Source organism: Silurus meridionalis, chromosome 20, assembly GCF_014805685.1.
Source record: "Silurus meridionalis isolate SWU-2019-XX chromosome 20, ASM1480568v1, whole genome shotgun sequence".
NCBI classification, from domain to species: Eukaryota; Metazoa; Chordata; class Actinopteri; order Siluriformes; family Siluridae; genus Silurus; species Silurus meridionalis.
The window spans coordinates 17,391,287-17,414,459 of record NC_060903.1 but is presented as its reverse complement, the minus strand read 5'-3'; positions in this window follow the sequence as shown (position 1 = coordinate 17,414,459).

Here is a 23,173-nt window from a genome sequence, read left to right as displayed (position 1 = left end):
TTAAGCGCTTGAGTTCACAGTGAGCGGTCATCCGTCATTAGCCAGATTAGCAGACTGTTATTGTTTTCTACTTTTGTGCCCTTTTTATAACAGGAGGAAAAGAATCCAATCAGGTTCAAAACTCAAAATGATAACAGGAAATTATCAATTTAATAGCCGCAATCTTTTGTTTGAATAAAGAAATATAGCGTGTCATTTGTTAGCCACGGTGTTGCGTGCTTGTACCTGATATCGTGCCTGACCGCCGGATGTGAACCTGCAGGAAGAAGGTCAGTCGTGTTGCGTTGCGTTACTTTGTGTTGTGTTGTGTCGCGTCTCCGCCGCCCTCTCAAAACCTTTTGAGACTAATTAAAGCGAAAGGCAGATTTACGGGTGTGCTCGCTCCTGTCACTTTCATTCCACAGCCTGGCCTGTGACTTTCACCTTGAGGGATCGGTGCCTGTTAGTCACGGCTCTCACGGCGATGAACTCCCGGGCTAACCTTCTCTCTCCATGTTTCCTGCCTCTTCTCCCAGCTAAAAACTACACTCCTGTGTTCCTGTGCAAGTCGATCCGAACGAGCTGGTGATCCACACAGCAACAGAAAGCAAGGTTACAGCTAAAGAAAGTAGACACAACACAAATATAATTAGCAGACATCTGATATGAGACGAAACCAAAGGAGTTTCGTTCAAAGGTATTGGGACGCCTGAATCTATTTGTGGTTCTTTCCCTGAAGCGTTACCAAAATGCTTTGGATCCTAATTTGAGACAATCGGAAAGCTTGACATTTTGCTAAAAAAAATTATAATTTATATTGATTTACATTTTTTATTTATTGTTTTAAAATGTATTTTATTTTCTATTTATCTTATATTGTATTTATATTTATAACTTGTATTTTACAAATCATAACAAAAAAAGACTAATAAAAAAATTTAATTTGAGTTATTTTTCCACAAATACTGATTTTAATCATTTTAAAATAATAATTTAAAGATTTTTTTTCTTTCCTCTTGTAATTTTGTATTATTTTTTTTACATTTTAATCATCTATAACATTAAAGATTGATTGTACTCTACAATTCTGTTTTCTATAATCTAATTTTGTAATTTTGTGGACTTTCTGGCCAGACGATTATTATTGTTATTATTAGTGTGTACTTTACAATGCTAACAATGCTAATAATGGCCTTTTTTGACAATTTGCATAAATCATTACAAGTTTCTTGTCATTTTTTTATAATAATCATCAAAGATTGTCACAATAGTTCCTGTTTATGTGAACTCTAATTTCTGCCATTTTACTGTAACACAAAGCCCTGCGGCCAAATAGCCATTAGCCACTAACGATACTCAATACTGACAAAGGTCGCCTAATGCTCTTTTAATATGTCAGTTTTAAGTTGTAAACTAAACCCCAGGTTTATTTCCATGGAATTTGCGTTGCTCCAAAGGTGTAGCCGAGTAGCTTCTATTTCCAAATCAATTGGAATTTGGCAGCTTTGGTTATGAACTGCTCAATCGTGATGTTTTACTGCAACGACAAACACCATAACAGACTGTCAGATTTTAATGTAAGTTCTTTATCGCAAAATATTCGTCTTGGCAATCAGGCCTCCGCTCGGTGCCAAGCGGCGTTTTCTTTGCCAAGCGTAAATGGAAAATTATGTGCAATATCACTCGTTCATCATCATAACACCGCACCGTAAACACCGCTCGCTTTTTATTCCTCTTCCCTCGAAAAAAGTGGGTTGTGCAGTCCCGGAGACGCTGAAAAGTCCCGAAAGTGCAGTGCGACTCGTTCTTATGAATCGGTTGAAACTTGAGATGGGATAAATGAAGAGAAGGTGCTGCGGTGTGACCAGGATTATCCTCCTGCATCTTGCCTTTTTTCTATAGCAATGTGCCTGTGTTTGGTGTCCCTTGTGGGTTTCCTATGTCACATCTCCACCTCTGTCCTGTTAAAAAATAAGATAAACCATTATTCGTCCCACAGTGTGGAAATTTTCATGTTACAGCAACCTAAACATGCAAATATGAAGCACACACACCATACAAATAGAGTACAGTATACACAAGTAGAAAAAAAAAACAATAATAGTAGTTACACTATTAAACAACAAACAAACTGCATTAGGTTATTGCACAGTTGAAATAATTGTTATTGCACAGTTTAATAATCAGTATTAACAGTGAGCACTATGGGGACTGGTTCACTGGGAGCAGCTCTAATTGTTAATTCTAATAGCAGCAGGAAGAAAAGACCTTCGTTACATTTTCACTCCTTCAAACAATTAGAATGTCACTGGAGGAGCTGCTCAGAGATGCAACTGTTTCATACAGGAGGTGAGAGTCGTTCTCCAGCAATGATGACCACTTAGCTACATCCCCAGGACTGAGCTGGACTTTCCGATCAACTTGTCCAATCTCTTCCTGTCTGTAGTCGAGATGCTGCAGCACCAGCAAACCACACCATAGAAGATCATAAAAGGTCTTCATTAGTGCTCTCCAAAAGATCTTATTCTCCTCAGCAGGAAGAGTCCTGCTCTGTCTGTTCTTATAAACTGCCTCTGTATTATCTGTCAGGTCCAGTTTGTTGTTCAGTTGAACACCCAGGTATTTATGAGTCCACTCTCTCGATGTTATTGGTTGGTCTGTGTACATGTTTTCACATCTACAGTTGTTTCTGTTTAAATTTTTTACATAATCTTTCCATATGAATCTCCTTTTTTTTTACATTGCGAAGTAACTGTTCTTGTCTCTCTCTAGATTGCAGAGCCTCTAGATTTGTTTCCAAACGGACGGTTTTAATTGCCGGACGTGTGCATCATGGCGGAGACTTGGCGCAAAAAAAACGTTTAGTGATTAAAAATAGTTTTCAGTTGAAAATTGAAAATTACTGCCATTAAAATTTACATTAACACATTAATTTGTGTTTATTACTATATGCTGTAATATATCAAATAAAAAAATTAAAAATATGAAGGTGCTTCTTTGCTATGACGAAGGTGGTCGCATGATTCAACAGTTTGGGCATGAAATTTGGGACGAAAAAAATAAAGAGATCATTAAACCAATTTCTTTAAAGGAGCAACAGTTTTTTTAATTGTATTTATTTATTTATTAAGCATCATGATCATTTTTTAATAAAGTTTGAAGCTATGGTTGGGGCCTGGAGGCTCGTTTGTATTCTAAATTCAACCATTTTATAGACACGCCCCAATTCCATTTACATGTACGGCATTTGGCAGAAGTTCTTCCAATTATCTCATTATACAAGTGAGCAGTTGAGGATTAAGGGCCTTGCTCAAGGGCCCAGCGATGCCAGTTGAGAGGTGGTGCTGGGATTTGAACTCATAATCTGATCTGAAGTCCATCACCTGAATCACTGAGCTACCATCTTCCACAGCCAGATCGGAAAGACACATCTGCTCAGGTCAAAAGACTTATCTGCCAACAACAAGAAGAGCATGAAGTGACACTTCTGCAGGGGAATCCGTTCTCCACCAGGCCGCTCAAGAGGAATCTGAAGCTCCTCGCCGATCCCAGACGCTACGAAGAGGTAATGATTGAGTTGATTTATTTCCGTAATCTAATTTTAGACAATCATCATTCAACCTTTCTCTCATTTCCCTTATTAGTCCTGTCCCACCCTTCATTTTTCTTCTCCATCCAGGCAGAATCTTTATCTTTAATCTGGTTCTTTCTCTGAAGCCTACAGAACATCGTGGTTTTTTTTGTTTTTATAATTTGCGGTTGTTTTTTTTCCCCCTCGGGTGGAGACAGACTCTTCGTCACCTTTGGCGTTCTTCTCTGATGCCTCGGCGCCTGCGTGTGATATTTCTGAACAGCTTAAACGCCTGTTGCGACCTCGGAGCGTGTCTTCTTTTCAAGTCGACGCCTCGAAGCTCTGGTGCTTCTGCTGCAGCGTCAGAAATGGCAGGGTTCAAAAATATAACGTGGAATGCAAAAAAATAAATATGAAAGACGGCTCAGGGGTTCAGCAGAACGGAGATCTGTCTTAAATGGAAAAAAAGGTAAATAAAAAATATATAAAATAAAATATAATAACTTTAAATAAAATAAATCGCATTCTGACCAAAGTCGGCGTGTCATTATATTACTATTTATTTGTTTGTTTGTTTGTCTTCTTTTATTCTAAGCTGCTTGATGTTAATGTATGCATCATAAAGAGTCTCTGTGCGTTTGAAGCGTGCAGGGGTTACACACACACCCACACACGAACACACACACACACACACTGTTTGAAGTGAGGCACACACTCCTCCTCTTTTATATTCTATTTATATTCAGGAATATATTAACCGCATATCACAATACAGTCCATTTCCATATGGGTTATAACTATGAATTATGGATCGCAGCATGAGGGTTTCATAACGCTCTTATTCTCGCCTTATTCAGACCCAGGGTCTGTACCTGAAATAAAACAAATATAATATACACAAAACATAAATATAAGATGTATACGATGTTTCCAGCAGTCTGTGTTTTTTTCCCATACCTGTAGTTTGAGGCACACAGTTTTAAAAGATGTTTTCCTACATATATAAATATATACACACCCATATAATGCGATCAACATGTTGGGTTTAAAACTTTATTTATGAGTCAGACTTTTGTCTAGACAGAAAAGCAATCACTTTGAGCATCTCCACAGTGAAGCTTTAAACCAGACAAGCGTATAAAACTGTGCTATGCATTTTGTCAGAAAGAAAGAACGAGAGTGTGGGAGAATGAGGGAGACTGAAAGATAGAGAGAGAAAGAAGAGAGAGGGAAAAAGAAAGAATGCAAGGAAGAGAGGCAGAGAAAACAAGGGAGCGAGAAGCAGAAAGAGGCGGAAGGAGAGAGAGAGAAAGAGAGGGATGGAGGGAGAGGGGAAGAAAAGAGATAGAAAGAGAAACAGCAGGGGAGAAAGCAAGAATGCAGGAGAGAGAGAGAGAGAGAGAGAGAGAGAGAGAGAGATAGAAAGAGAGCAAGGAAGAGAGAAAGGGAGGGAGGAAGAAAGAGCTAAAATAGGGGCGAGAGGGAGCTAGAAAGAGAGAGAGCAAAGGAGAGAGAAAATAGGAGACAGAGGAAGACAGAGAGGGAGAGAAATAAAAGTAATTTGTTAGTACAGTTCTTTATGCTCTACCTCTCTGTGATTTATGTTTCTGGATGTTCAGCTTTGGGAAAAAAGAAGAAAAGAAAGAAACGAGCTGCAGCTGCATCCAGAGCGTCTGGGTTCCAGGAGCTGAACTCGGTGATGAGCCTCTGTCGGAGTGTTTGTGCTCGGCAGGGGGTTTCGTCACAGACAGGAAGAACTGCTGCTTGCTGAACGCGTTTGCCGAGGTGCTGCGAGTCGCTTTCATACCCAAATCTCTGTCACAGGCGGCTCTGCTTCCTGTGAACAAATTGAGAAGTCACAGAGACAGAATTCTAAAGTCACTTCCTTTAGGACGGCTTTTGCCTCTCCTGAGACTGAGTGGGAAAAGTTTTAGCTTCAGGCGGATATCTGGAGGGCATTTTTTTATTTATCCGATTGGCCGCAAAATGGCCTGCTGGTTCTATTGTGGGTTCATTTTCTCGTCTTTTCGGAAAAGATATTTTTTCCACAGCCACAAACACGTCAGGGAAATAAACAACATTTGAATAAAGTTGTTATTCAGTAATAATTATGGTGAGTCCTCTCAGGCGTTTATGCACATTCAGGTGAATTACCATAAAAGTCCATAACGCTCATAATAACGCGAATATTCATGATGAATTCATAAAATATATTCATAATACCATACTCCGCTATATGGAAGAAAAGCATTGAGGCGCCAGATTTTTCCAGACGTATCTGGTTCTTCCTCAAACTGTTACCACAAACTTGGAGACACGTCATATCGGACGTCTTCAGATGCTGTAGAATTTAATTTTCCCTTCACTTGAACTAGGAGACTCAAACCTGTATCTCCAGCATGACACAAAGTGCACAGAACCAGCTCCATGAACATCTGGAGCGAAGGATCTCCTGCTATAGAGCTCCAACCCTATTGAACATGAAAGAATGTGAACGCTGACTGCACCCCAGGCCTCATCACCTTCTCACCTACATCAGTTCCTGACTTTACTAACGCCCTTGTGGATCTCCACAAAATCCAGTAGAACATCTACTAGGAAGACTGGAGGCTATTATAAGAGCAAATAGGGATTAAATGTGGAATGGAATGTACAAATACCAAACTTATAGTTAGGTGTCCACAAAAGTATTTTATGAGGTGGTATCAAAAAGTTTGGAGACTAGATCTGTTAACAAGAAAGTGCTTTATTTATCTACAGTTACACACTATCACCTTCAAAATAGTCCCCTCGCACAGCGGTACAGTGCTCCCAGCGTTCCTGCAACTTCTGGAATTATCTCCTGGAAGTCTTCTTTTCAAAGCATGTCCAGCTCCTTCTGCGATGCGTGCCAGATCTTCGCAATGGTGTCAAAACGGCGACCTTTGAGTTGGATTTTCAGGAAGCAGAGGAAGTTCACAGAAGCCAAATTTGGCGAGTAGGGTGGGTGCTGAAGCTGTGGATTGTTCATGGATCATCATGCATGAGTTGCTGAATGGTTTCAACATTTTTGGGGGTTGAAGGTCTTCGTTGAAGGTCTTCCTGATGTCTAGTAGTCTTCCAGCGACGTTTTTCAGCTCTTGAAGCGCACGTGCTGCTTCGCACGTGCTGCTTGTCAGACATTTCTATCAGCTCAGACAATTCTTATACATGTCAGAAAATCCAAGCGGTTTGACACGAAACCTAAACAAGTCAACCACTGAATTCTACCCATCACATTATTTCTGTTATAGCTGTGATCTAAGTATAATAAGCTGTCACGCTGTTAAACTGTATGTCCACCTACACAAGTCTTGAACGCCGATTCACCAGATGTTTCTCTGAAGGAAAAAAACACATGTAGGATGAGCTGATTGGGAAAAAGCTTTATTGTGGTTAAAAACCTCAGTTTGAACAGAAACAGGAAAAAAATACACTTCGGTATGGAAATTGTGTACGCTGTAATAATAAAAAAAGAAAATAGTGTGATGTTTTATTTTACAAACTGCGTAATAATGAAGACAGAATCCGCGCTGATAAATGGATACAAATTAAACAGATTTATTTCTTAATTACGGATAAGAATATTCACACAGCAATATATTAGGAATAAAGTGGAGGAGATTTTGTTTAATGTTTATTTTAAATCATCAAAAATACAACTTTTGGAAAAATATGAGATGTGGAAATGCAATAATTAATTGTTTTTTTTTTATATAATTTAATATAATTTAATATAATTTAATATATTATAATATAATATAAAGTAATATAATATAATATAATAGATAATAGTTTTTTTAATAGAATGTAATATAGTATTATTATATACATTAGATAATTGTTTTTTATAATAAAATACAATATTATAATAGATCATTGTTTTTTTTTACAATATAATATAATATATAAAAAAGTTTAAGTGTTGATTTATAATTCAAACAATATAATAGAAATGAAAAAAATGGTCCATTTGGGTCCACTGCATTTGTTTGTTTTTTTTTTTTTTATTGAAAGTAGAAACAGGAGAAAACATCATTTTTTTGTTTTATAGCTCACTCAAAAAAAATAAAACAACATCATAAAACCAAACACGATCAATGCCCTAAAGTGCACAATATTTCCAATCTAATATCCAATTTAGCATCCAATCTACAAAATTATAATAGAGCAGAAAATGTAATATTTTTCATTTTTTTACGAGTTATTCAATCTTTATTTATTATTATTTTTTTTTTATTATTAAGCCATGACATGATTTTTCATGTTTATAGCATTAAACATTTTCTGAATAATACTTACATTGATTTTGTTTTCAAGCCCATATACAAGATGGTATCAAAAGTTTGGAGACTTTTAACAGACTTTTAACAGATGGCAGCACAAGGCTACATGCACAGTCACAGGGAGCACCGACCTTCATAAGTTATTGTGCTAAAAGACATCGTCCTGTGTACATCGGTAACTGTGCAACTGGTGCTGTTCTGAACATGTGCGTTACCACGTCTGCGATTTCGTCATGGACAGCAAGTTAGAGCCCACTGTCACGTGAGTTTCCCGCAGGAAACAGCATGATCTCACTTTCCGCACCCACCCTACTTACCAGATTTTGCTCCTGTACACTTCGCCCTCTTCACGGAAAATGAAGATCCACCACAAAGCGCGAATCACAGAAGGTGCTTTTGACACGCTTCGACCAGGACACATTCCAAAAAGTAGCAGGAAGGCTGGGAGCGCTATGCCGCTGTGCAGGGGGACTATTTAGAAGGTGATCGTGTGTAAACGTAAATAAATAAAGTACTTTCATGTACACAGATCTAGTCTCAAAACTTTTTGATACCACCTCGAAATTGCTGCTCATCATGTCAGCTAGCTACGTAGATATCTACCTGTTTAAATAGCTGTACAGATGTGGACTGCATTACAGCTGTTTAATGTCTGCCCTTCCTGAGGTCAGCCACGTTATAGAGTCTGAAGAAAGAGTGCCAAACGTACAAAGTCCTTCTAAGCATGTAGCTCATTCTCGCTAACCTCTGTCAGATCGGCACTGTGTAGCTCATACATATTTATTTGACCTTGCCGCGGTTTCGAGACTGAATTCAAGGCGCGAGTCTGCTTCTGGGGCGTAAATACTAAATAAGCTACATTTTGAAAAATAGCCGATTCATCACACGCATGAGTAAATGCAGTGTCTGCACCACCATCTGTTAAAGAAATGCGAAGTCATCCCTCTGGATGGTGGAGAAAAATAAAAATGGAAACCTATTCATCTGCACTGCCTCGTGCTCTCACACACTCCCATGCTGTGTGAGCTTTAAATCCGCTACACAGCGATCCGGACTCCCCGTGCAGGGAGGAGGAGAGGGAGGCCTAGACGAACCTGCCGAGTGTTATTGAAACGCGGCCGGCGCTCGTTCAAAGTCACGAGGTCCTAAATCTCCTCAACGCCAGGTCATGCAGGGCGATAGTGCGAAGAGAGCAAGAGCGCTGGACTGAGTCAGCACGACTGCGTAGTGTGTGTGTGTGTGTGTGTGTGTGTGTGTGTGTGTGTGTGTGTGTGTGTGTGTGTGTGGGAGTCGTGGACAGATTTATTAAATTAATACAACACTCAGCAGATTACAACCCCAGGGAAGGAGGAGTTGATATTTATTCCATTCTTACATGTTTATTATTTGACAGAAATGATGTAGGAGATTAGAAGGGCAGAAAGGAGACTGTTTTTGTTCAGAGGACACAAAGTAGTTCAAGAGTGTGGCTGAGAGCAGGAACGCTTTTCTAAGACTTTTTTTTTTTTTTAAGTTTGTTCATTAAAATTTGTTATTCCTTCTGCATGAAGTAAAGTCAACGCAATAGACGGCGTGAACATATTAGTGTCATAGATTGTGACTTTGATACCTATCCGTTTCTGTGACAATTAAATGGGTGTGTCCTTGTTACCTTGCAGTTTTTCAGCAGAGTGGGTGCCGCCTTTGTGTATGCCAGAGTTGCTGTGAAATGGGCGTGGCCTTTGTACATGTAAATCTCTGTGAAATGGGCGTGTCCTTGTTACCTTTAAGTCTCAATGAATGGTTGTGTCCTTTGTAGATACAACTCTCTGTGACAGTGAAATGGATGTGGCCTTTGTACATGCCAGTCTCTGTCAAATGGGTGTGACCTTTAAAAATGCAAATCTCTGTGAAATGGGTGTGGCCTTAGTAAATGCATGTCTCTGTGACAGCGAAGTGGGCTTGGACTTTGTACATATCTGATTGTGAAATGGACGTAGCCTTTGTGAATGTAAATCTCTGTGAAATGGGTGTGGTTTTATTACATTTCAGGCACAATAAAGTGGGTGTGGCCTTTTTGAATGCAAATCTCTGACAAATGGGTGCGGTCTTGTTACATTTCTGTCTCAATGAAGTGGGTGTGGACATTAAAATGCAAATTTCTGTGAAATGAGTGTGGCCTTGGTAAATACAAATGCTAATTTTAGTCTCAATTAAGTGGGTGTGGCCTTTGTACATGCCTATCTCTGTGACAGTGAGGTGGGTGTGGCCTGTAAATGCAAGTCTCTGTGAAACGGGTGTTGTCCGTGTACTTAGCGTTACCATTAAAGGAAGTGTTACCTCACAGAAGTGGTTAAGTTTGTTAAGTAAATAACACTATAAAATTTGCAACCAAAAAGTAGGCGACTTTGTTTTAAATATCTTATATTGCATCGCTGATTATAAATAGAAAAGGATTGGAGAGACGCCAGTAACGTAACGCTAAAACACGAGGAATTTCAGGTGCAGTGTCAGGATAAACAGGACACCATTAATAACTGCTAAGTGTAGAAATTGCAAAGTAGATCATCGTAAGTACCATCATGTGAATGCATCTACAGCTTATTGCGCTCATATATTCTGCAGCATTACATCTAATTCGTGCATAACTCAACATCATTAAACATGAAAAATATAAAGAAGGTGAGCAGCAGTGAGTATGAAACATGGTATGGAGCTTCTAATTCATTCCTGCTCCAGTTTTTACAGTGCAAAGGCATTCATGATAATTGAAGAGAACACTTTTTAGCTTCTAGTTCCACATGTGGGAGAGAAAAAAATAGCCACATGATTCTGCACGAAGGCTGAAGAATTTACCCGACCAAAGTGTTTCATTTCCCTTAACACATGTTGAGCTTCAAACCTTAAATATATCCTTATGCTCTCAGAAGTCAAATGTGTGACTTTGTGATCTCACACTTTCTTTTCTTTATCTGTAAGTGCATCAACATCACAGTCTGTACAGCCTCAGGAGGCAAGTTCAGAGTAACTTGTGTTATGAAAATGATAGTTGGTTAAAATAAGGGTCAGGGGCCAGGGCTAGTGTTTGACCGACTGAGTTTTATAAAAGAACAACCAAATGGGGGTTGTCAAATATTGGACTGTGGTCTGGATGCCATAAAAATACTTATTTTAATCATTTTAATTAAGCATGAACCAGTTTAACTTCGATTGCAGATTTTCTCTTGTGGTTTATCACACACCATGTGTCAGTAACATGCATTTATGACGTCTATTTAGCTACAGACAGATCATCAGACCAGAACCTTGCTACATGGCTGGAGATGGTTCACCAGGAAAGGCAAAATAGTTCTCTCTTTTTTCATTTGCCTTATCTGGTTTGTTTAACAAGACAACAAGATGTTTTCCATATCATCAGTTGAGAGTCTATAACTTTTCCAACTTACATTAAAAACAAAAAAAAACCTTAAGAGAAATCTTATGTAAATGAAACACTATAAAATTGTAGAGTTTTGTCTGAGATCACGTTGGTATGTCGTTCGGGATAAATGATGCCCCATAACTGACAATCGGGAGACTTTCTATCTAGTGCTGGTCTTTGTTAGAACCCCAAGTGAAAAAAAAAGAATGTGACCTGTCCTGAAGACCTCTCCAGACACGCTGACCAATTAGTATCTCAGATAGCGAACTGGAAGCAGAGCCGACGCTCTGAGTACCAAAGTCTCGGATCCTATTTCCCAACCCGAGTGTTAAGCCTTTGCAGGATTTCTCCACACGTCACCAACGTCTTTGATCATCAACTTGCACTCCGAAGATCTCAGTCCTCATTTCGACTGATCTCGTCTAATCCACATCAGAAGCAGGGACATGTAAAACATCTGGATCTTTGTGGTGTACGTTTCCCCTTATTTTTTTTTTTTATGTTGCAATACAGAGCGTGCTCTGCAAGCCTGCCGAATATACCTTTTTTTAAAGATACGTGACTGGATTTCCACACAGGGTTTTTCTAACATAAGAACATAAGAGAGGCAGAAACACCGTCTCGGTTCCTCTGATCCTGTCCAATCCTGGAGCGCTCTGATCACAGTGTGCTCTTTGTATTCATAAAAATAGCTTGCATTTTTATTTCTTTTTGTGGTTTGTTCTGTTCGAGAGAAAAAAAAGCCAGTCTTGCGATTTGTACTAATAACCTTCCAGTCACTTACCTTAAGACTTAAGCTCACATTGTCTGTTCCAATATTTATTCTGCTTTCATCAGATATCGTTTCAACGTGAACATTGTGTGCATTTTAACATGCTTAAAGCTCGGCACGATTGTAGAACACTATTTTTTCCTCCATTTCCCATGACTCCTTGAAGTTATTGTTGTTTTCAGCCATTAATCACGGCTAAGCACTGCTTCTGTTCATACACATACATATTTATACATACATATTTGAACTCAAAATGCCAGCTTCGTGAATTTATGATTCCATTAAAATCCACCAACAGAAGAACTTTCTTTTGGCCCTGCTGTTTTGCATAACTTCTTAAAGAAACTCGCATCTTCTCTGTTCATCCCAACACCATTATTTTCAATTTGCTCATACCTTTAACTCACTTCCTGCCTGTCTTTACTTTCCCACACCTGTACACTGTCATGATTTATAATCCCACCATCCTAAATTCTATATTATCCTGAACAGAATTGCTTCCTTCGAGAATTCAGTTCTTCTTCAAAGTTTCTTGTAATTTCAGGGTGTTTTATTCCTCCATGCTGGTCTCCATTGGCTTGTTCATTAGGGATAAAAAATTCTATCTATGATGCTGCTTTGTATCAGCGTCCATTGTAATACAAAGAAGTATTATGACACGATACAGTGACTGACTTCCCAATGGAGAAAATTGGGGCTATGCAAAGCCAAGCTTCAATCATTTGTACAACCCAAATTTCAAAAAGTAAATAAAAACAGAATCTATATTGTAGCAGAGTGACCATCAGGGGAAGTTGGAGAAGAGAAATGTAATGTGTACGGTATAATCACATTCAAAACAACCTTGTTTTTTCCTTTAAACAGTGTTGTTTTTAATTTGATACAACAGGTCTCAAAAAGTTGGAACAGGGCCGTGTTTCTCGCTGTGTAGTATCACGTCTTCTGTCCGTATACATCTGCGAACTGAGGAGACCAGTAGCTAAAGTTTTGTGAAAGGAATGTTGTCCTATATGTGTCTGATACAGGATTCTACCTGCTCAACAGTTATGTTTTTGAATGGTCTGGACTGCAGGATTTTGCACTACTATGTTTTGTTGGAAGTGGAGCTCATTGGTCAGGACATTACACTTCTGACCAGAAGGTGATGAGATAAAAGAAAAACAGCTCCAAGCTTCTGCTGCTGGGCTCTTGGGCAGGGGCCTTATCCTTCACATGTTCAGTTGTATACATTTTATTTAGACAATACACTATTCAATTCAATTAATTTTTATTTGTATAGCACTTTTAACAATGAACATTGTCTCAAAGCAGCTTTACACAGATAATGTGGTGATTAAAAGTGAATATGTTCTTTATAAGTATTTTTGTCCCTGATGAGCGAGCCGGTGGCGACTGTGGCAAGGAAAAACTCCCCAAGATGGCATAAGGAAGAAACCTTAAGAGGAACCAGACTCAAGAGGAAAACATCCTCATCTGGGTTGCACCAAATGTCCATTTATAGCAGATATACGATGTTGCTGGGTACAGTGATGATGATCAGAAGCGAAAAGAAGTCCTAAATTAATGAAGCAGACTGTTGACATTAGCTACAGTCCAAATCCATCCTCAAAGCGCCCATTCTTACACCAGAATTTCATGGAACCACCCAAGGCGTTGATGAGAAACCGTCCCAAGCTGCACAGAGTGGACTCCAATCGAAGAGAACACTATCCAGAGGCAGACCTGGACGAAGTGGGAAGATCCATGAAGGGGGGAGGGGCAGGAACAGTGGTCACACTATACATTGTAACATTGTAACAAACTGGCAACCAATGGCGTGTACATTGGGCATATAGCACAAAGCTAGTTTGTAGCCTTCGTCCCTGGTTAGGTTTTAACATTAGGTCAAATCAGTCAAATAACAAAAACAAATCATCACAAAGAAACAGAGTACAAATAAACGAGTGTATACAAATAATTCTATGTGTATATGTTGTGTCTAATAATTAACAATAGCACAATGACATACCTAAGCACATATTTAACATTGAGTGAAGGGAATTATAAGAGCGAATTAATACTAAATGTGAAATGCAATTCTCAAAAAATCACATACCATACTTATGACCAGGTGACCCTATACTTTTGGCAATATAGTGTATTACAGGTTTAACAAATGATTAGGAAGCCTGTCCCCAAATTACTGCACAATAGGTCATATGAGATGATATCATAGCGTGTTTAAACATTTGAGTAAATGTATGTTGCTCTGGATAAGTGAGTCTGCCAAATGTCTAAAAAAAGTAAATGCAAATATAATCCAAAATGCACGTCTTTAGGACCCAGGAGTACTCGAATTCCATTAAATACTGGTCTCTATGGTGGATCATCAACTTGACAGCAGTTTAGGATTTACTTTGCTCTCTCTTTTGCCTCGATAAATGTCACCTTGATATGTAGAGCCGTTTCGAAATCTGGAAATACATAAATAAATAAAGGGATCGATAAAACAGTCCACTGCATTGCCTTTCATATAGCATTACGCTTTGGCTGATATTTACCTGCACAAATATCTTTTCAATAAACCAATGATTTGCGTAGTTTGTTTCAGCACTTGAAAACGGGCCATTCGAAGCTGACCCGGGCACAATCAAATACACAAGATAAATCTGATTCTAAACAAGAGTGCTGAGCCGGCGCCGTTCTACCTCCAACAAATTATCAGACACAATCAGACTTCCTGAAATCTAATCAATAGCTTCCGACCGCTCCGTCTTCAGACCCCCAATCTCTCTTATGTCCATGTCTTACTTTGAAGGCATTAAGCATTCGAAACACAAGAGTCTGGTCCATATATCCGCCCGGTTAACCTTTTCCTTCTCGGGCCCGGAGTGAAGAGAGATGTGTGATGAAGACAGAGGTGCGAAAGCCTAAGGAGGTAAAGCGTCTCCAATTAAAATGGATTACAAAATCAATCCACCCTTCTCACTCTGCACAAGGAGAATGGATTAAGTAGACCTATAGAGAGTTGGAGCGAGGGGGATTTCTGCCATGCAATAGACGTGCAGAAACAATGAGGTGATAAAACGCTTAAATGCCTCCAATCGATGTCCATTATGGTTTTTAGAATTTATAGGCCATAGGGGAATTCCTAAACTATAAGCGCTTTCTTTTAAACAAAGCATTTCTACATGATTTCTAAGTTGAACGCATGGTTATTGCGATGCATCTATATTCCTTTCATCCTGAAATTGCTGGAAGGGCTTCACAGAAAAACGGGCTCGTCTCTGAAACAAATAACGGTGATAAAAAAAAAATCAGACAGAGATAAAATAGGCCATTTATTGCGAACTTCACTTCATAAAACCGCTCTCGTCTCTCACATAAAGATCGCAGAGTTGGTCCGATGTCAGTTACGCATCGTTATACTAAAAGGTTTGTAAACGGCAGGCGTATTCTCTGCTTGCATCGACTCCACCTTACACACTGTATCATCAAAATCATCAGGGCGAACATGCCAACAATCTGTATTTCTATATACAAGCTACTTATAATAACCTTTTTATGACCATCATGCTCATTTCGAATGCTTAATTCTGATTGGTCAGTCCAAAAGGTGTATTGAAAGGAGTCTCTTTGCAACTTTCTAAGGTAAAGCTGTGTTGTGGTCAGATGACAAGCTTCCACAAACAGTGTTATAAATAAATACAATACAATAAATGACGTGATATTCTGTTCAAAATTATTCCAATCATTGGCAGATAGAATGAGCCGAAGTTCTATAAGAAATGTCCAAATAAGGAATGATTCCAGGAATTTAGGAGTATATTTTATTAAAAAGACAAAATCCAGTTAGGAACTTGAGGAACTAACAGTATAAGGAGAGCTAAAAGAAATCGGATATCATAGAAGAGAGGTAGAACAGAGCTAACTCAGCTGCTAAGCAACCTTTTACTGCAAACCCACTATTTGCTTTTTGTGTTCCCCTTGTCCCAGACTTCTTCAGGTTGAGAAACAGGGTGTAGGAAGTTCATAATCAATCTACCAGAGCTACTGAACTGTAGAGTTTATTGTTTAACCCCAATTACCATTCAGTAACACTTGTTAAATATTTATTAATGATCAAGATTTGGGATTAAATATTAAAATAACAAATCTGTAGGACTTCCGAAAGCACAAAACTTGAGGAATTAATCACTAATATTAAAATATTTTAGTGACAATTTTTTCCAAAGGGCATAGTTAAAATCTTCTTGGAATGTTTAAGCTGTTAGAGTAACACTTGTTAAATATTACAATGTTAAATATAGGATGTTAGAAATTGTCCCGCACTCTATAAGGCCACAGCTGCTGGAAAGTTATCGATCATATTATTGTTCTTAATAACAAACAAATGATCACCTTTAATCAATCAATCACTGATCACATTTTTTCCACAACAACCAATTACTGATCACATATGTTCCTATCAACCAATCACTGCTCACATCTTTTCCCAGTAATCAATCACTGATCACCTTTAATTCTAATGACCAATCACTGATCACCTTTAATTCTAATGACCAATCACTGATCACCTTTATTTCCATTGACCAATCACTGATCACCTTTATATTCCCAACAACCAATCACTGATCACCTTTATATTCCCAACAACCAATCACTGATCACCTTTGTTCCCTTCAACCAATCATTGATTACCTTTTTTCCCCAACAACCAATCACTGATCACATTTGTTCACAATGACTAATCACAGATCACTTTTTTTCCCATCAACCAATCACTAATCACCTTTATTTTCAATGACCAGTCACAGATCACTTTTGCTCCCAACAAACAATTACTGTTCCTCTTGCCCCACACTTCTTAATGTTGAGGAACAGGGTGTAGGAAGGTAATAATCAGCCTGGCTGTGCTACTGAACTGCAGAGTTTAGTGTTCTAGCTCAATTACCAGTCATTATACTTGGTAAATAATTATCAAGGCTTATTTGGAATACATTATTGCATCTAAATGGAGAAATAAACAAATCTGCCTGACCTGCAGAAAGCACTAAACTTATCAAGAAAAAAACATTCTGGAACCAATTTATGCATTCCATGAAATCATAGCATGAAGCCTTCGTATGAGTTCTTTGCAATAGTCGAGACGAAGAAACAGAGATGTCGATGACAGGTTTATGGTACTAATCCAGAGCAGATGTGATCAGAGAGCCAGGAAACAGGAAGTTAGTGTTAAGGAAACCAGGACAACTCAAAACGACGGCGTGCCGCAGGGCTTTATGGTATAAAACAGCACACTTTCCAAGATACTGTGCTGCAAGTGTTAAAGCACGGCTGCAGATGGACTGCTGCTGAGGGCCTGATGCTAAATGCGCTGTGGCAGTCCGGAGTTTCACCAGGGCGTCTCCACTCCTCCATCCACCCCCACGGTGAGAGCAGCGAGCGCAGACCAGGGCTGCCCACCAGCTCTCATTACCAGGCTGCAAATCATTATGGATCTCCTCTCTGTTTGCACGGTTCTTCTGAACCTCTGGCGGATCACAACTGTGCGCAATCATTAGCAGATGACAAACCCCATTACGTACAACCCTGTGCTGGACTTGAGTGGATCTGACAAGTCCTCCTTTGGATCAAAGGCTCAATAAAACACACTGGTGTTGGATAAACACACAAACGTGTACCAAGTCAGGCCTGGATACGCAGACTTGAACTCGCTTTCCTGGACACTGGGTTTGATTTAGCCTCTGTTTTTTAATGAAGAAATATGGCAGAAATAATAACTAATGGGGTGAATTGTTGGTTAAATCTGCTTCATGCGAAAGGAATGAAACAGCAATGATGATTTTTTTTTTCATGTGGTTCTCTTTTTTCTGCTTTTTATTAGTTTGAGGGTTTTTTTTTTTTTCTTCCATCTGGTAAGCTCCGACATCACGGTTCCCTGCCGGCTGCCAAAAGCCCTCCACCCAATATCAGGTTTTAATTACATTTCTACGGTCAAGGCCATTAGCTTCACTTTGCACTTCAGTCTAAGACTTATGTTCGCAGTAATTTAAAGGTCCATGGGACATTCATATCCTTTCAGGCAAAGTGTGCATCACGCCCCGACTTTCATGTGGAGAAGCACGCATGTGTGTGTATTTGACAAAGGCACTTAGCTACTATTAATGTCTCCACCGCTAAGCCTCGCTGAGGTTTTTAAATGGGCTGTCAAGCAACGCTGGTCGCTTTGAACTCCCCATCAGGGTTTGTGCTGCCAGACCAAGAAGCGGCGCAGGAAAAGCCACGGTACCTCTTACAATATGTTGATCTCTCTCTCGCGGCCTTAAAAACGCAGCTGGGGCGATTGCTCTCCATTTTTGTGAGCCTGATGATTCTTCACCGCCTCCAGAGTAAAGTGCACCGAGTGCCAGGGTAATGAAGTGTGCTTCTATTGTCTGGAAGTAGGGCAGTGGCACAACGTGCGCTAGACACACACTTGCACGGCATCGATAGAGTGAGCTATTATACTCCAGTCAGGTGATGCACACTTCACACTGAGAGGCTCCACAAAGCTTTCTTGCAGAAGAAATAAAAAGAAATTCCAATAGCTGTGATTCAGACTGCCATGTTGTAGCAAAAGAGCTGCCTGAGATTCTGTAAAGTGTGTTTTTAAGTCCTCAGTCATCACAGTGTCACAACTGAAAAAGAGCAAGAATCGAGGAGTTGGGTTTGAAGTCACAAACAGTTAAAGTTCTGATGACAGGCGAGGTTAGAGTTTTTTCCAAAAACTTTGTGGAAAAATACAGCGAAAATGTTTTCACCTGTTTGAATTCTGGTTTGCTGACGGCGTCAGGGTCAGATGGGGTCAGAATTATGACTCTCTTGCTTGGTTATAACAGAGTAGTTCCCAATGACCAATTCACTAGAGTTTCCAATGACTTCTCACTGATTGTCAATGTTTCCAAGCACCAATCACTGATCACCATTGTCCTCAAGATCCAGTCACTGATCACCATTGTTTCCCTTCCTCAAGAACCAATCACTAATCAATTTTGTTCCCATTGACAAATCAGTGATTACCATTATTCCAAGTGTTTCCCTTAACAGAAAATCTTTGGTCCCTAAAACAATCACTGATGACCCTTTTTCCCAATAACAGGATTCTGATAACTATTATTCGAGCCCCGGGAATCACCAAGCTGCCACTCTTTAGCCCCTTAAGCAAGGCCCTTAACTGCGTGTGCTCCAGGAGGGGGGGTGCTGTATCATGGCTGACCCTGCGCTATGACCCCAGCTTCCTAACATCACTGAAATATTCGAAGAAAGATTTTGACTATACTGTAGAGTACGTGTTACATGTATAAATGCGCCTTTCTTTCTTTCTTTCTTTCTTTCTTTCTTTCCTTCTTTCTTTCTTTCTTTCTTTTTTCTTTCTTTCTTTCTTTCTTTCTTTCTTTCAAAGAGCTGTAAGTAAGAAGGAGTATTCTCCCTTCATGCACGACTAGCATTAGCTAGATAGCTCACTATGGTACCACTTTCTGGATTTCAGGGCAGTCAAAACACACGTTTGGTGTTTAAAAAAGGTATCAGATTATTAAATATCTAACAAATAAAAAAAACTGAAAGTGATATTTATTACCTGCATTCATCCTCTTACCATATTCGGGTGATTTCCGTGTGGCTATTAAATCTTCCCTTTACTGTGCAGTAGTATGTTTTACTATCTCCCTACGTTGACAGTATCGGCTCGGCAGATCCCCATGCCCTGTTTCTTTATTACGTGCGGTGAGTGACTCAAACAGTTTACCCTATTTTTTGTCTTCTCCTGCTCCCTGTAACCTCCACTGACCCAGTGTAGCTCTGTCTGGCAGAAAGACATTTGCTCTCCTATATACTTTGCTTCAGATCCTGTATATTGTGCTTTATAATGGCCTTAGCTTTTTTTTCTTCGCTGATGGTTACTGGCAATTTGACCTCTGGCTTTTTGAGACATTGTTTCTCCTCTTTATCTGCCATCTCATTCCCTTTCCACCCCCACATGCACACAAGAATAAAAGTAAGTGTTTGTGTTTCTACAACTGATAGACTCTGGCAAATTTCCAGTACAGGGTTTTGTCTAAATATTGCTTGTCCTGACCAGAGTAAGATGGATTTTGTATGAATAACATTATTTAAAAAGAACAAAATGTGTTCTGATACAAATTTAATTCACTACTCAGGGTTTGTTTTTGTCAAAAAAATGTAAAGACTATCTTCTTAAATCTCTTGAGGTGCACCAAAAACAAAATACGGATAAACAAAGACTACACGCTCTGATGCATGTAGAGAATTTATTTATTCATCCTTGGTAACAGCCTGGTCAGGGTCATGCTGGATGGAACTGGGTAGCTAATTTATTCACAGGTTTGGCAATTTGTTAAACAATATTTAAATTAGACCACACCCATTTTGGTGTCAAATCCAAAAACCAGATCAACTCAGGATCAACTAAAATCGGAAACTAAATTCTTGAACCTGATTGGTTGGAAGGTAAACAGCGTCTCTGATGGTGAGCGTAAGGATTTGACTGAGTTTTACAAATTGTGTCTAGACGTCTGGGTCAGAGCGTCTCCAAAACTGCAGCTCTTGTGGGATGTTTCTGGTCTGCAGTGGTCAGTATCTATCAAAAGTGCTCCAAGGAAGGAACAGTGGTGAACCAGCGACAGGGTTGTGGGCGGCCGAGGCTCAATGATGCACGTGGGGAGTGAAGGCTGGTCCGTGTGGTCCGATCCAACAGACGATCTCCTGTCATGACTGTTCTATCAGCAAAAGGGGACCAACACAATATTGGGCAGGTTCTCAAAATGTATTGCTGATCAGTATATATATATATATATAGTAGGCAACAAGGTTTTCCCAGATTTTGAATGTGACACAACAATATTGTGCCTGAACAAAGATTTAGTAATAAATATTACTGTATATCGCTGTTCCTGTTCACAGACTTGTTTCCAGGGTGTGCCTGAGGAGACCCGGCCGTCCCTGCTGATATGTCCCATCCTGCCAGGAGAATCTGTCTGGCACACTTGGCTTGTTAACTTGGTGCTACCTTTAAAGTGCATTGCATTGAAAAAGATCTTATTAAAAACTTCCTTAAGATGCACAATATGCACCCTTTTTTCCAGACCGGAAATGAATGTAGCAAATGTTAAGGTATAAACAAATAGGGATCAAGTTACAGAGACAATTTTATACCTTTAAAATCTAGATTCTTAATCTATTCATTTATCTAAATCTGTTTTGTGATAACGTTCACTATTCAACTCACTATACGAATAGAACTGTATCGAATTGAATGTATTAATGCGCACAGTCATCTGAGAGAAATAAGAGAGAGAGAGAAAAAACAGAGTGAGAGAAAGAGAGAGAGAATGTCACCTAGGAAAAGACAAAAAAATAAATAAATTCCAACTTGTGCATTGCCTTGTTTCTCATTTCTTTGTTTTCATCTAGCATTTGAGCTGATCACAGGGCTTTCTCCCCTTGCTAACTTAAATCGATACAGGAATCGATTGCACTTCTGAGTACTTTCTAACATTTGCCTGGGCATCTGTAAATGTCATCAGATGTTTCTTTATATTCTTGTGTTTGTTCCAAAAGAAAAAAAAAATTACATGTCAAACGATCCTCAAAACTACACGAGCGCCAACGTCGGGTTTCTTTTCGGTTGCATCATTTCGTCATCCCGCCGTTCTGAGTTCATTCTTGACAGAAAGCATGAAGCACCTTAGCAGCATACAGTATGTACTCTAAAAATCAGTGTCGATACTTTTCAACTCTGGCGTCGGCGAGGTTTAAGTCCGGTGCGTTCGTCCTGTGGTGGATCCGCTGGATTCTTTCCACCAACAATACAGTACATGTGACAATGCCCCAAGCTTCAACACGCTCAGAGGAGAACATTAAGCACCATAAGCCACGAGCAAGTCTAGTGATCTTATCCGTGATGTGGTCTTAAGCGCTGCTCTGCTGCTTTATTAGTCATATGAAACTTATTAGATGGGACCTCAGATGCCCAGGAGATCAGGCTCACACCACTACAGAATCAAGGAACGGAACTTCCCCCGAAGCCTTTCGTGATCTGATGCAATATGCTTTTCAAAGCAGCAAGAGAATGATGGATGGGGTGTAAACATGAGAAATAAAATACTTAATTACAAAACTGCAGCGTGGGATTCACGTGACTGAACTCACAACGAGTGACGTATCATCTCAAATCCCTCATGTCTTTAAAGGAAGTCAAACCATGAATTTCAGAGGTTATCGAAGTCTATTGAAATGCTAATCAGAATAACGATACATGAAAGGTGAGCATAGACAGTTAGCGTGACATTTTCCACGTTAGTATTATCATCAAACGGCCATATGGATCATGCTAGATGGCAATGCAATGGCTGCTTTCACGTGTTCTTTTTTTTCAGTTTTAGCAGGCCATGTTAAACAGCACTGCCACTATTTTGGGGTTTTCTTTTCGTCAAAGCATTAAAAAAAGAGTTGAGTTTGGTTGAGTGGAGTGGAGTTGAGTTGAGTTGAGTTGAGTTGAGTTGAGTTGAGTGGACTGGAGTGGAGTGGAGTGGAGTGGAGTTGAGTTTGGTTGAGTGGAGTTGAGTTGTGTGGACTGGAGTGGAGTGGAGTGGAGTGGACTAGAGTGGAGTTTGGTTGAGTTGAGTTGAGTTGAGTTGAGTTGAGTTGAGTTGAGTTGAGTTGAGTTGAGTTGAGTTGAGTGGAGTGGAGTGGAGGAGTGGAGTGGAGTTGAGTTTGGTTGAGTGGAGTTGAGTTGTGGACTGGAGTGGAGTGGAGTGGACTAGAGTGGAGTTTGGTTGAGTTGAGTTGAGTTGAGTTGAGTTGAGTTGAGTTGAGTTGAGTTGAGTTGAGTTGAGTTGAGTGGACTGGAGTGGAGTGGAGTGGAGTGGAGTTTAGTTTGGTTGAGTGGAGTTGAGTTGTGTGGACTGGAGTGGAGTGGAGTTTGGTTGAGTGGAGTTGAGTGGAGTGGAGTTGAGTTTGGTTGAGTGGAGTGGAGTGGAGTGGAGTGGAGTGGAGTGGAGTGGAGTTTGGTTGAGTGGAGTGGAGATGAGTTGAGTGGACTGGAGTGGAGTTTAGTTGAGTTGAGTTGAGTGGACTAGAGGAGTTTGGTTGAGTGGAGTGGAGGA